At 48.1% G+C, this 11823-nt stretch overlaps 1 pseudogene; it reads left to right on the forward strand.

Annotated features, from left to right (window-relative positions):
* Positions 1-6986: 6986 nt before the first annotated feature.
* On the forward strand, positions 6987-8992 carry LOC124673177 (annotated as a pseudogene).
* The last annotated feature ends 2831 nt before the right edge of the window (positions 8993-11823 follow it).

The raw sequence follows: 11823 nt of genomic DNA on the forward strand, positions 1-11823 counted from the left end.
TTATTGAAATACGACAAGAATGTAAAAGTACAAGTTTAGGGGATCATACCCAAAATCGGCTACCACTAGCGCCACTCAAAGCGTGCCGGTTCTTGGAGCAACCCGATAAACCGAACGGCATCTCCGTGGAGAGGGGGTCGAACAGGTAATGCCGAGAATGTTTGCTGCATGTGAAAAGTCACATGTGGTTGGCCTGGCAGGGATAAAGCCCACGGTCAAAGCGGTTGGCTCCTTCGTCTCCCTGACACGATAGATTGCCAAGCAAGATGGTATGTCCCCCGACATCGGAGTAAATGGCGAGCACCATCTCAGCTAACAACTCGGCATTGTACTCGCCTCATAACCCCTCATCTCCACCTAAGGCATGTATGGCAGCCCCAACAACCAGGGGCGGACCTAGGATAAATTTTTAGAGGGGGCAAACATATGATAGTGATGCAAATATCATTTCTAAGTGGGGGCAAACCAGCCTTTAGCTTAACATATTACAAGGTTTCAGAAAATTGAGTGGGGGTAGCTGCCCCCCTTGGCTATAGGCTGGATCCGCCCATGCCAACAACTTCTATGGTGGCTGTGACTGGTGGAGGGGCCGCATCGTCAACGTCGTGCTAGCCCAGCTCGGCTACATGCCCGGATAGCCCTTGTAGTAGATGCCACAATGGCCACACTACATAACGGAATCACCACCCGTCCGCCACTCAAGGATGCGCGCGATAGCACTAGCGACATTGCTCTTGTCTTCTTCGTCGCATGAGAGCTTCCGCCCGATCAAGCCTGGAGCCAGGTTCGCCGCCCCGTCAAGAATGAGTTAGGGTCACCACAACGCCAATATGGGAGCGGCATCATCTTCCGCCCTGTCAAGAAGGAATTGTCACCTCCTCAAGGCCGTCTCTCCTTCCATTGTCGCAATGTGAAGGAGCGGAAGCCGTCGCCACCACCATCGGAGGTGGAGATGAAGGTGGTCGAGTACCTCTTGGGGTTGGCGATGGCCCGTGCCCCTAACAACCTAGAGAAAAAGCGGAGGACTCCCCAAGGCGATGGCGCTGTCCATGAACATCGTTTCGTGCGATGCCAACGAGTTTGCCGGGTGGTGGTCGGTGCAGGACATTGGCGTTGTCGTCGATATACCCCTCCTATGAGGGGTACAACGACGGCGAATGGGCGGACATCGGCCCCGTCCTGGACTAGAGCTTTTAGTACCATGTGTAGTGTACCATGGCTTCTAGGACCATATACGTGTTAGAAGTTGCGTCTGTTGAATTGGGAGTTTCACACTATATATAAGTCTAAAATATTTCTGCGGTACCCCCTCATGCAGATCCCGCAATGTGTACACCCTAGCTTCTCGTCGGACGTGGGCATTCCATGTGACTTTCATCTTTGTTCGTGTTAGAATATATCATATGAACATACCCAAATAAAAATTAAGCCAAGTTCTAAAAAAAATGAGTCAGTTGCTCTAAGTGGAAGTTTCGCATTAGGTCGAAGACCTTTTTGCACTATAGTCATGCTTGGGAAGCAGGCGCTATTGCTATTGTATTTCTATTTGTCAAGCAAGCGCAACTTCAAAAGGTGTGTATTGCCTTTTATTCTCTATACCACTCTTATACAAAACAGTCTTATGCACCAAAATAGTTGCATTAAACATGCCATTTCATGCGTCTCACTCTCATCACCACGTTTTACCGGGTTTTTTTCCACATAAAGCTATTACCCATCGTTTCATGTGATGTCTCGTCGTGGGTAGTGGCGTGCTAGGATTGCGAGTTCCCAAAGTTCTATCCGTTAGTGCTATTTTCACGAGCCTTACTTGTACATACGAGTTTCGGTCAAGGCGATCCCCGAAGAGTTGGAAAGCTCCCCAAAGTGTATGTGACTCCTACTTTTCACGATCTTTTTTGATTCGTCTCTTCTTTGTCGGATGTCATGGCGAGGCCGAAAAGTGTTGACAGGGTGGTTGTGATGCTTCGCATGAAAGTTAGGAATCCCTCCTGGCTGACCTCCTTGTTCGAGCCTTAGGACAATTTCTCTTTGGCGGAGTAGTTGTGATTCTTCTGCATCGAGATTGAGCATCGTCAAGTCCCTTGGGATCCCAGATCGGTTGTCGACGTGGATCTTTTCAACCTTGAGCTCGCACGATTGCTGGAGCATGTTGTCGACGATGACGCCAAGCTTGATGGTGGTAGAGTCGTGCCAACTGGATGGCCGGCGGCGAGGCGTGGTGTGATTACGTGAATGCTCAAATGCACCGTGTATGTTGCGCGTACGTGAAGACTTAACCCGTAACCTCTCCATGCATGTACGAGCTTGTGAGTATATGTGGAAAAACCACAGGTAAATGCGTGCGCTATGTACGGATGCCAGCGGCAAACAAAAAAATCAAGGAAATGAGCGGGAGCAGCCATAACCGCGGAAGAAAATAAAAAAACCTACTAAATGAGAAACAATAAAAGAATGAAAGAAAAAAGAAGGCCTACTACTAGTAAATACTCCACCCATTCTCCTCTCCCCCGACTCGATTCCCTCACCCACCCAAACTAACGCGGCCGCCGCTCCTCCGTTCGCCGGCCACGGCGCCGCCTCGTCTTCCCCCTGCCCCAGACCTCCTCCCATCCGCCGTACCCAACTCCCTGTGACCCAGTTCCGGAAGCTCCCGAGCCCCTTCGCATCAGATCGACAGGCGTCGCCCAAGACTCGCCGCCGGGAGGAACGGCGCCGCTCAGACCATGGCGACGCGGCCGGCTGGCTCGCTGGCGCCCGCGTGCATCCATGCGCGCGGATCCATCGAACTGTCCGGACCGGGTCCCGCAGCTTGGCCAATGTTCGTTGGGTGGTGCTCCACGCCGTGGATGTGTCGCCGGCCAGCAGGATACGCCGGCAGAGGCGACCCGAGCAACTGTCGACCGCCGGCCGCGACACGCTGCAAGGAGGGCGTTTCCTTGAAGGGGGGTAACGGCGGTGGTGTTGGGTGCTCTCCGCTCGGGCCGCCCTCGCTCACGGGAGTCCTCCGCCGCTGAGGTTCTCGACGGCCGGCGTCTCTGCAGGAGGCGTCCTCCTCGTCCAGGAGGTCGTCCCCAAGCACCACCGGCCGGTGCTACCTCGACGCTGCCCTCGTTCAGGACTATGGCGCATCCAAAGGTCGATTTTTTCTTGGGCTTTGTTCTTCTGTGTTATGCCTCCATTAGAGTCCTCTTTAGCACTGTCTTAATTAGAGTCCTGTCGGTGTTAGGCTTAGTTAGCAGCCGCGGCTTAATCATAATTAGGCCTGCATTAGAGTCCACTGAATCATTATGTATGCATGATGAAAGGGACGAGTGAACATCATATCAGAGAGAGATAAATTTCCTGGATTGGCATTTTAGATTCATGCTACTGCCAGCAACGTATGCGAATCTGTTTTCATTTCCGTGATGCAAATTAACTGGTCATGGGATTCATAAGGAAAAAAGACCAAGAGAAGTTGTAGCCTGAAAATTGAAGATGCCATGCTCAACTTTAATTAAAGGGCAGCAACCTTCTTTTTGCATTTCGAGAATGGACCATGAAACAGTTCGTTGGCATAATTTGTGTATTCATCCTTGAGTTTATTTGATTGTTCAGAGACACATTTTATTTTGTAACCTTTCATGTTTTTCTTGCATGTATTCAGGGGAAGACTGTCGAAGTTGGTAGAGCCCACTTCGGCACTCCTCTTTCAGGGGATGAGGCTAGGTTGGACGCGATGGTGTGCATGAGGTGAAGCTGCTCGCGACGGGGATGAGGCTAGGCACACCGGCGACGTAGTCGCTGGCTTCTAGGAACTCGTCGACATTGGCACCGAAAGGTTGAAATTCTTTCTTTTGTCGCGCTCAAATCGGTTGATGCCATGGCATTCTATACAGTTTTGTGCTGCGTGTTGTCTCCAAATGCGAGCAGATTGTTCGATTTTGATGCTTCATTTGTGTTTTGAAAAGAGGTCCCAATCAGCAGGTTACTGCTGGTTTTTGGGCGGAACTAAAATGTTGAAATATCTTATTTGTGCTTTTTGGAGCTATTACTTCACGCGGTACAACTCGAGTTATTAATACCAACAGTATTCTTCTGTCCAACTGAGAAGAGCGACATTATTTATGGTGGGTTTTGTCTCGGCTGGGCTGTGGGCAGAATGTTGGCTTGATTACTGATGCTTTACATAGGAAGAAATGTGTTCCTAGTCTGGGCTTCGTTAGGTTGGCTTACTGATTGATGTTGCTGATCTGAAGTAGATGTCCAAAGTGTCATGTTTTAGCTCTTTTTTCCGTAGATGACTTGCTGATTTTCCGGAGTAAGTAAAATCAGTGTTTGCTTTTTGTTGGCCTGACCATGCTTTGTTCTTGCTGAAGGATAACTGACGGGTAGGACAAAACGGTGACAGCGGTTGGTTTCGTGTTGGACTCGATGTAGTTATGTAAGATTCTGGTTCCTCATTTCTGCGATTTCTTAAGTCTTGTGTACATAGATGATGGTGTAGCATCTGTACATGCTCATAGCTGGTTTGGATTCTCCAGATTCTTGTCGGAGTAAATGAATAGTAGTGTCTTGCGTTACTTGAAGGATTATCCACGCTAAGAAATTCAACCGGGGCTTTTGTTCTCCGGATTTGTGTCTACATTTTGAAATGGACATGAACCAGTTTCCTTGGGAAAGTATGTGTATTCATCTTTGAGATTATTTGATTGTTGAGATGCACATTTTATTTTGTACCCTTCATGTTTTGATACTTCTTCTTTGCATGTATTGAGGGGAAGAATGTCGTAGTTGGTAGAGACCACTTTGGCACTTCTCGTTGACGTATTAGAGTGATATACTTGTTAGTTTTTTTTATATATTTTTCCACGAGACTTATGGTTTTCTGGATTTATCATCATTGTGATGGCATGACTATTGTTTGGGCTGTACAAAACTTGTACAGTAGCTTCTTGTGTTCCTGCTGATTATGGTCTGGTAATGACCAAGGTTCATGGGTAATTTACCGTACATGATATTAAGGATTTTCAAATTGTACTGATATGTGTTGCTCCACATTTTCAAATTTGTAATGATGAGGCTGGGTTGGACTCGTCTACTTGGTGTGCATGAGATGAAGCTGCTCGCCCGCAAGGCCCATCACGGCGACCTGGTCGCCGGTGTCTAGGAACTCATGGACAATTGCACCGAAAGGTCGAAATTCTTTCTTTTGTCGCGCTCAAAACAGTTGCTGTCATGCCATTCTATGCTGTTTGTGCGCGTTGTCTGCAAAGGCTAGCAGATTGTTCGATTTTTGATGCTACATTTGTGTTTTTTATAAAGCGGTCCCAGTCAGCCGGTTAGTGTTGGGTTTTCTTGTTTCTTTATTGTGGAGTAAGAGCATCTCCACCGGCGCCCTCCATAGCGGCCTCGATAGCGATTTGGAGCGGAGCGAAAATGGGCTCACACCAGCGCGCCCAAACGGCGTTGGCTAGTTTTCGAACCCAATAGAAGCGCCGGTAGCTCCGTGCTGGTCCCTTGGCCAAAGGCGCGAATCGGGCGCACCGGCGCCTCGTGGAACGACGGTTTTCGCGGGTGGGGTGTCTTGTCAGTGAGAGTACACGGCGCTTCACGCGTCCTCTGCTCCGGCCCGTCGGATGACGGGGTCGCCGCCCCCGCGTCAAGGAGGAGGACGCCGTGGGCTCGTCACCACTTTCGTCGGTGAAAAAGAAATGGTGGGAGAAGGAGGCCGAGGCGCATGCGACCCTCCGTGGCGACGGCGACGACAACGAGGAGGAGTTCCTCGCCCTACAGTTCATGGTCGGCCGCTCCGTCGACGAAGACTACCGGCACATTACGTTGGACCCGCGGCAGGCGGCGGTGTTGTCCCCTAGGGACCGCGGCGTCAACTACGTCGACCTCCATCGGAGCTGCCGACGCCAAAGGAAGAGAAGGCCGACGAGGATGACAGCTGGTCCTTCGGGGCATCCAGCGAGCGACGACGGCGACGACGACCTGGACTTCAGCGCCTTCGACTCCCAGCGCGCTGCTAGATGTTTTTTTTTAGTTTGAATTCGCGTTAAATTGTACAAATTTCGTTCGAACTTCATATGAATATCGTTTTCAAAATTTGAATTTAACTTTCTAAATCTATGTGGGCAGTCGTATGGGGCGCGCCGGTGTGGGAGCAGCATCTCTAAATAGAGGATGCTTGGTCGGCGCCCATGCTGACGCCTATTTGGGACCGCCGGTGGAGATGGTCTGTTTGGTGACGCTCAAGGAACTTAAATTTGCTTTTATGTGTAGAAGATACTGAACGGCAGCAGTCAGTCATGCACTGCACTGCACTGCACTGGGAGGTCTCGGTACTAGTAGTACAAGGATTAATTAGGTGCTCCGAGCAGATGTAGATCTGTGCTTTTCTTGTTTCGAGACGGCGAAGAAGAACAAAGGAAGCATGGAGCGTGCAAAGGGTCAATCATTGGGGACGGCGTGGTGTAGAATCCGCAGCGAGCAAAGGAAATTATTAGGGAAAAACAAAATCATGCGGCAGTCATAAATCATCTTGGGGAAAATCGTGCGCGTTCCCAAGGAATCGACTCAATCAAGCGAGCAAAACCCGCCCGCACGCACGCACCGGACTCTAGTCAATCCCTCCGACGCGGCGACTCAAATCCCGCATCGAAGCGGCCCATGTCGCGCAGAAGGAGGAGGTGGGCTGCTGACCTGGCGCCGTGCGCTTCCCGCGGGAAGCAAATCTCCAAACATTGATGCGTCGGCCTGGATGCCACCCCGCAGGAGGAATGGTTCTGCCCGCCCTGCAGGTGCGACTCTGGCGAGTTCGAGCCCGCCCCCGACGATTTCACCGACAACACAGTGATCTGCTGCGACCAGTGCGAACGAGAGTGTGAGTACGTTCATTCCAGATGGCGGCGGTAAAGCTTTTCCTCCAATAGCAGAGTAGAACGAAACTTCCACGAAGATTCCTTCTATAAGCGTCGCTCTCAGCTATGAGTTCAGCACTTCTGCGGCACTTGCAGTTGCAGAGCTATCCACAACGTTCGCTATGGCTCCTCTTGAGTTCGACTCTACCATAGTCCTCTCTCTCGCCTTCCTGGTGTCCTGCCTGGTCGTCGTCATAAGCTTCTGGTCAGGCCGCAAGAACGGCCTCCCGCCGTCGCCTCGGTCGCTGCCCATCATCGGCAACCTGCACCAGCTCCGCGGCGGCCACCACCACCGGACGCTGGAGGTTCTCGCGCAGCACCACGGCCCCCTCTTCTTCCTCCGCCTCGGCTCCATGCCGGCAATCGTGGTCTCCTCGGCGTCCGTGGCAGAGGCCGTGTTCAAGACCCAGGACCACGTCTTCTGCAGCCGGCCGCCGCACTACACCGCCCTCGGCACGCTCTATGGCTGCCGGGACATCGCCTTCAGCCCCTACGGCGACCAGTGGCGCCAGTCAAGGCGCATCGCCGTCGTGCACCTCCTCAGCACCAAGCGAGTCGACTCCTTCCGCGCGCTACGGCTGCAGGAAGTTGCGGGGTTCGTGCAGAAGATCCGTGCCGCGTGTGGCGCCGGGGAGGACAGAGGAGTCGTCAACGTGAGCGAGCTCACCGTCAACCTAACCAACACCGTGGTATCGAAGGCGGCCTTCGGAAGCAAGCTCGGCGGCGTTGAGCCGGCGATAATCCGCGACATGATGAAGGAGCTCACTGAGGTGCTCGATTTATTCGCCGTGAGTGACCTGTTCCCGCGACTGCGGTGGTTGGACTGGGCCACGGGGCTCGACGCAAGGGTGAAGAAGACGGCGGCTAAGCTCGACGGTATTCTCGAAGGCGCGATCACAGAGCACGAGAGCAGCCTAGGAGACGGCGACGGTGAGGTTCGAGACCTCATGGACGACTTGCTGTCAATCCTCAACGATGGCGATCGGGGGTTCAAGCTGGACCGGATTGACATCAAGGCACTCATTTTGGTACGTTTTCTATAACAAAAGCAGTTTTCTATTCATGAGAAACACAGTGAGAGTTATTTTTTCTACTGTAACCATGTGAGAGTTGACGACCGACGTGCAATTGCAAAAAGAATAAGAAAACTCTATAGATTTGATGGCTAGCTATCAGTAGTTGGCTAAGAAATTCGTTGACACACACCCACGAATTACAGAATTTAAATGAAATTAGTGCTAGGAGGAACTAGACACTAAATGGAGTATAGTAGAAGCGGGATCTCGGCGTGAAAATTCCAGAAATTCGTTCCTGACAGGATTCGAACTCTGGTCGTTGGGATGCATCACTGCGACCCCAACCACTGGGTTATGCCCACGTCCTCATGAATTACAGAATTTATAGATAACGTCTCGGCCATCCATGTTCACAAGTTTCTTATATCTTTCTTTGTATTGGCAGGACATGTTCCTAGCAGGCGTCGACACGACCTACAAGACGATAGAATGGACGATGGCCCAGCTTGTTAAGAATCCAAGAGAACTGGCGAAGGTGCAATCGGAGGTGAGACAGATTGTTGGCGGTACAGATGAAGAAGTCATTGAAGTGGACGTGGAGAAGATGAGCCTCCTACACGCCGCCATTAGAGAAGGATTGCGGCTAACGCCTACCATCATCGAACGTGAAACGATCCAGGACACCCGGCTACTTGGCTATCATATTCCAGCAAAGACCGAGTCCCGATCAATGCGTGGGCGATCGGCAGGGATGCTGAGTTGTGGGACAATGCCGAGGAGTTCCGTCCGGAGAGGTTCCTAGGCAAGGCCATCGACTACACCGGCAAGGACACCAAGTTCATACCGTTCGGCGCAGGGAGGAGGGGATGCCCTGGCGTCGGCTTTGCGATGCGCCTCGTGGAACTTGCGCTGGCCAACATGATGTACCATTTCGATTGGGAGCTGCCGGACGGGCAAGATCTAGAGTCATTTCAGGTCATCGAGGCTGATGGGTTGTCACTTGGCCTTGAGTCTGCCTTGCTTCTTGGTGTAAAACCTTGTAAGAAGTCAAGGACCGTTGTCGAGTAGTTGTTTTATAATTCTTCTATATATAATCATATTATTAGGTATATGCAAGAAACAGTGAGACAAGAATATCATCCCAAGTTCTTGAAGGACTTGTGTCATTGTGTGGTGATAGTGACTTTCATTGGGAAAGCATGCCTGCCGTAGAGGGATTTTGGTGTGTGTCAATAAACAAACTTGTGGTGTTTTGGACTGTAGTTGTGGGAGAATACTTTGTAAGACTTCTAGTTAACACTAGGGAAGAGAAATTCACTTGCAACTTGGTAGTCTTATACGGGGATGCTCAACATGATGGCAAAGCCAAATTCTTGGTTGAATTGGTCCATGTCATCAAAGACTCCCAATATGCCCTACTAATTGCCGGTGATTTCAACATGACTAGAAGAGGCTCAGACAAAACAAACCAGGATAGATGGAGCCCTCTATTTAGTGCAGTGACAGATCAAGGTGACCTAATGGAAATGGCGCTAACCGGGGGGGAATTCACGTGGTGCAATAACCACGAGGATCCTGCCTTCGAATTGCTAGATATGGTTCTAGTCTTTCCTACATGGGAAGAACAATATCAATTGGTGTGTGTGACAATTGTTGCTTGAACTTTCTGATCACACTCCTTTGTTGATCAAAACTAGGAACAAAGACCCATATCTACAGTTTTTTGCTTTGAAAATTGCTGGTAGGGGAGAGTTGGGTTCAAATATTTGTTAACAAGGTTGTGGCAGTAAACTTATGTAGGCAGGAGAAATTTAGATAGATGGCTGGAAAGTTTGAGAGGAGTGAGGAAAAAATTGAATGGGTGGAATAGAAATATTGAAGGTGAATACAAGAGGGAAAAGAAGGACCTTATTGAACAACTAGATTTTATAAGAAAAAAAGGATGAAGAGAATGGTTTGAATGCTATTGAAAGAGCATCTCAAGTTTATTTCCAACAACTATTTAGGAAAATAATAAAAGAGGAGGAAACTAAATGGATATAGAGAGCCAAAGAAATAGAGTTGCTAGATGGGGAGAGTAATTCTAAATATTACCATTCTAAAGCAAATGGCAGGAAAAGGAAAACTAACATCATTAGGTTGAATCAGGAGGAAGGGGCAGTTGAAGGACGAGCCAATCTTATTGAATACATAACAAACTTCTATAAGAACCTTTTGGGAAAACCTGCTGCATCTAGTATCCACTTGGATCCTGCTGGGGCTAGTAGGATTTTCCAACACAAACTGCTTTCTTGAAAGGGAGATACATAATGGAAGGCGTGTGTATCCTCCATGAGGTGCTAAATTACATTCACAAAAAAAAACCAAGGATGCTTTTAAAAATTGACTTTAAAAAAGCGTTTGATTAAATCAAATGGCATTTCCTAGTCCAAGTGATGTAAATGAAAGGGATTCCTAGGGTGGGGGTGTGTGACTAGGGGGGGAAGTTGGTATTATAGTTAATGAAGAAATGGACCCTTTCATTAGCACTTATCAAGGCCCGAGGCAAGAAGACCCTCCTATCGCCCATTCTTTTTGATATGATTTTGATGTTTTTGCAATTTTTACTTAATGGGCACAAGATGATGGATTGGTTACTGACTTGTCATCAGATCTTGTAGATAAAGGGGTATCCATCTTGCAATATGTAGATGATACCATCCTTTTATTTAAAAATTATCTACACCAAGCTAGGAACATTAAAATCATTTTGTGCTTGTTTGAACAGATGTGAGGCTTAATTTTTTTTTCATAAGAGCGATGTCTACTGTATTGGACATGCAAAGGATAATTCTGCACCTTTTGAGGAGATTCTAACATGTAATGTGGGGAACTTACCAATGAGGTACTTGGGCCTGCATGTAAATGAAAAAAGACTAAGACTTGGTGATTTGAGACAACCAGAAGAAAGGATGGGGTCTAAATTAGGAGTTTGGAAAGGGAAAATGTTAGCTATGGGGGGAGGGTCACTTTGATCAACTCATTTCTCACCAGCATTACTCTATCATGCTCTTCTTTTATAGGATACCTGTAGGGATCAGGTCCAACTTTCTTTGGTGTGGTAATAAAAACAATGGTGAAATGGGAGACTGTGTGTCTACCAAAGGATCAGGGGTCTAGGGATCTTGCATTTGGATATTATGAACATTGCCTTACTAGATGATACCTCGCGCGTTGCTGCGGAAAACATTGTTATAAACGGTTCTTTTACTTTTTGTGTTGCCTATCCTATGATGAGCGATTCCCGGTGACTAGAAAATAAATAAAGTTGGAAAAAACATATTTGATGGCATATGGTAAAAATATCGAGCCAACTAAGTTAGAGATAATCGGCAATACATTGAATCGAATAATAAATTAGTATCATCGCCCATACATCATCAGTTGTATTTGCAAGAACACTTAAGAAATTTTCAAACATTTGCTCTTTGATTTTCTGTACTTAAGACTGGTGGTGTAGACTTCTTAATCCATCCAATGGGTGTTCAATACTTTTGTTCCAGCATGTTCGATATCCACTGTAAGACTGGTTGCATAGAATCTTTAGAAGGACTGAAATGCAAGGAATTTTAGCAACAAATCAACTTTGCTAATGATACTGTTCCTGAAGGTCAAGGACAAATGGAAAACGTAGGTGCTTAAAGGAGAGGATCATCCCGTGAAACTAACTGCTTGGCTCTACCTATGTAATCCAGGTGTTTTTTCGTTTTGTTTTGTTTTGTCTCACACTAAGTTTACACTGCCTACATAAATATGTATAGAAAATATTTTCCTCATTTAATTAGAAAAACTATGGGATTGCTAGATATTTGAAAAAATAGAAATCCGTAAATTTTGATGTTAGCAAAATATCACTATGT

This window comes from Lolium rigidum, chromosome 7 (genome assembly GCF_022539505.1).
Source record: "Lolium rigidum isolate FL_2022 chromosome 7, APGP_CSIRO_Lrig_0.1, whole genome shotgun sequence".
NCBI classification, from domain to species: domain Eukaryota; kingdom Viridiplantae; phylum Streptophyta; class Magnoliopsida; order Poales; family Poaceae; genus Lolium; species Lolium rigidum.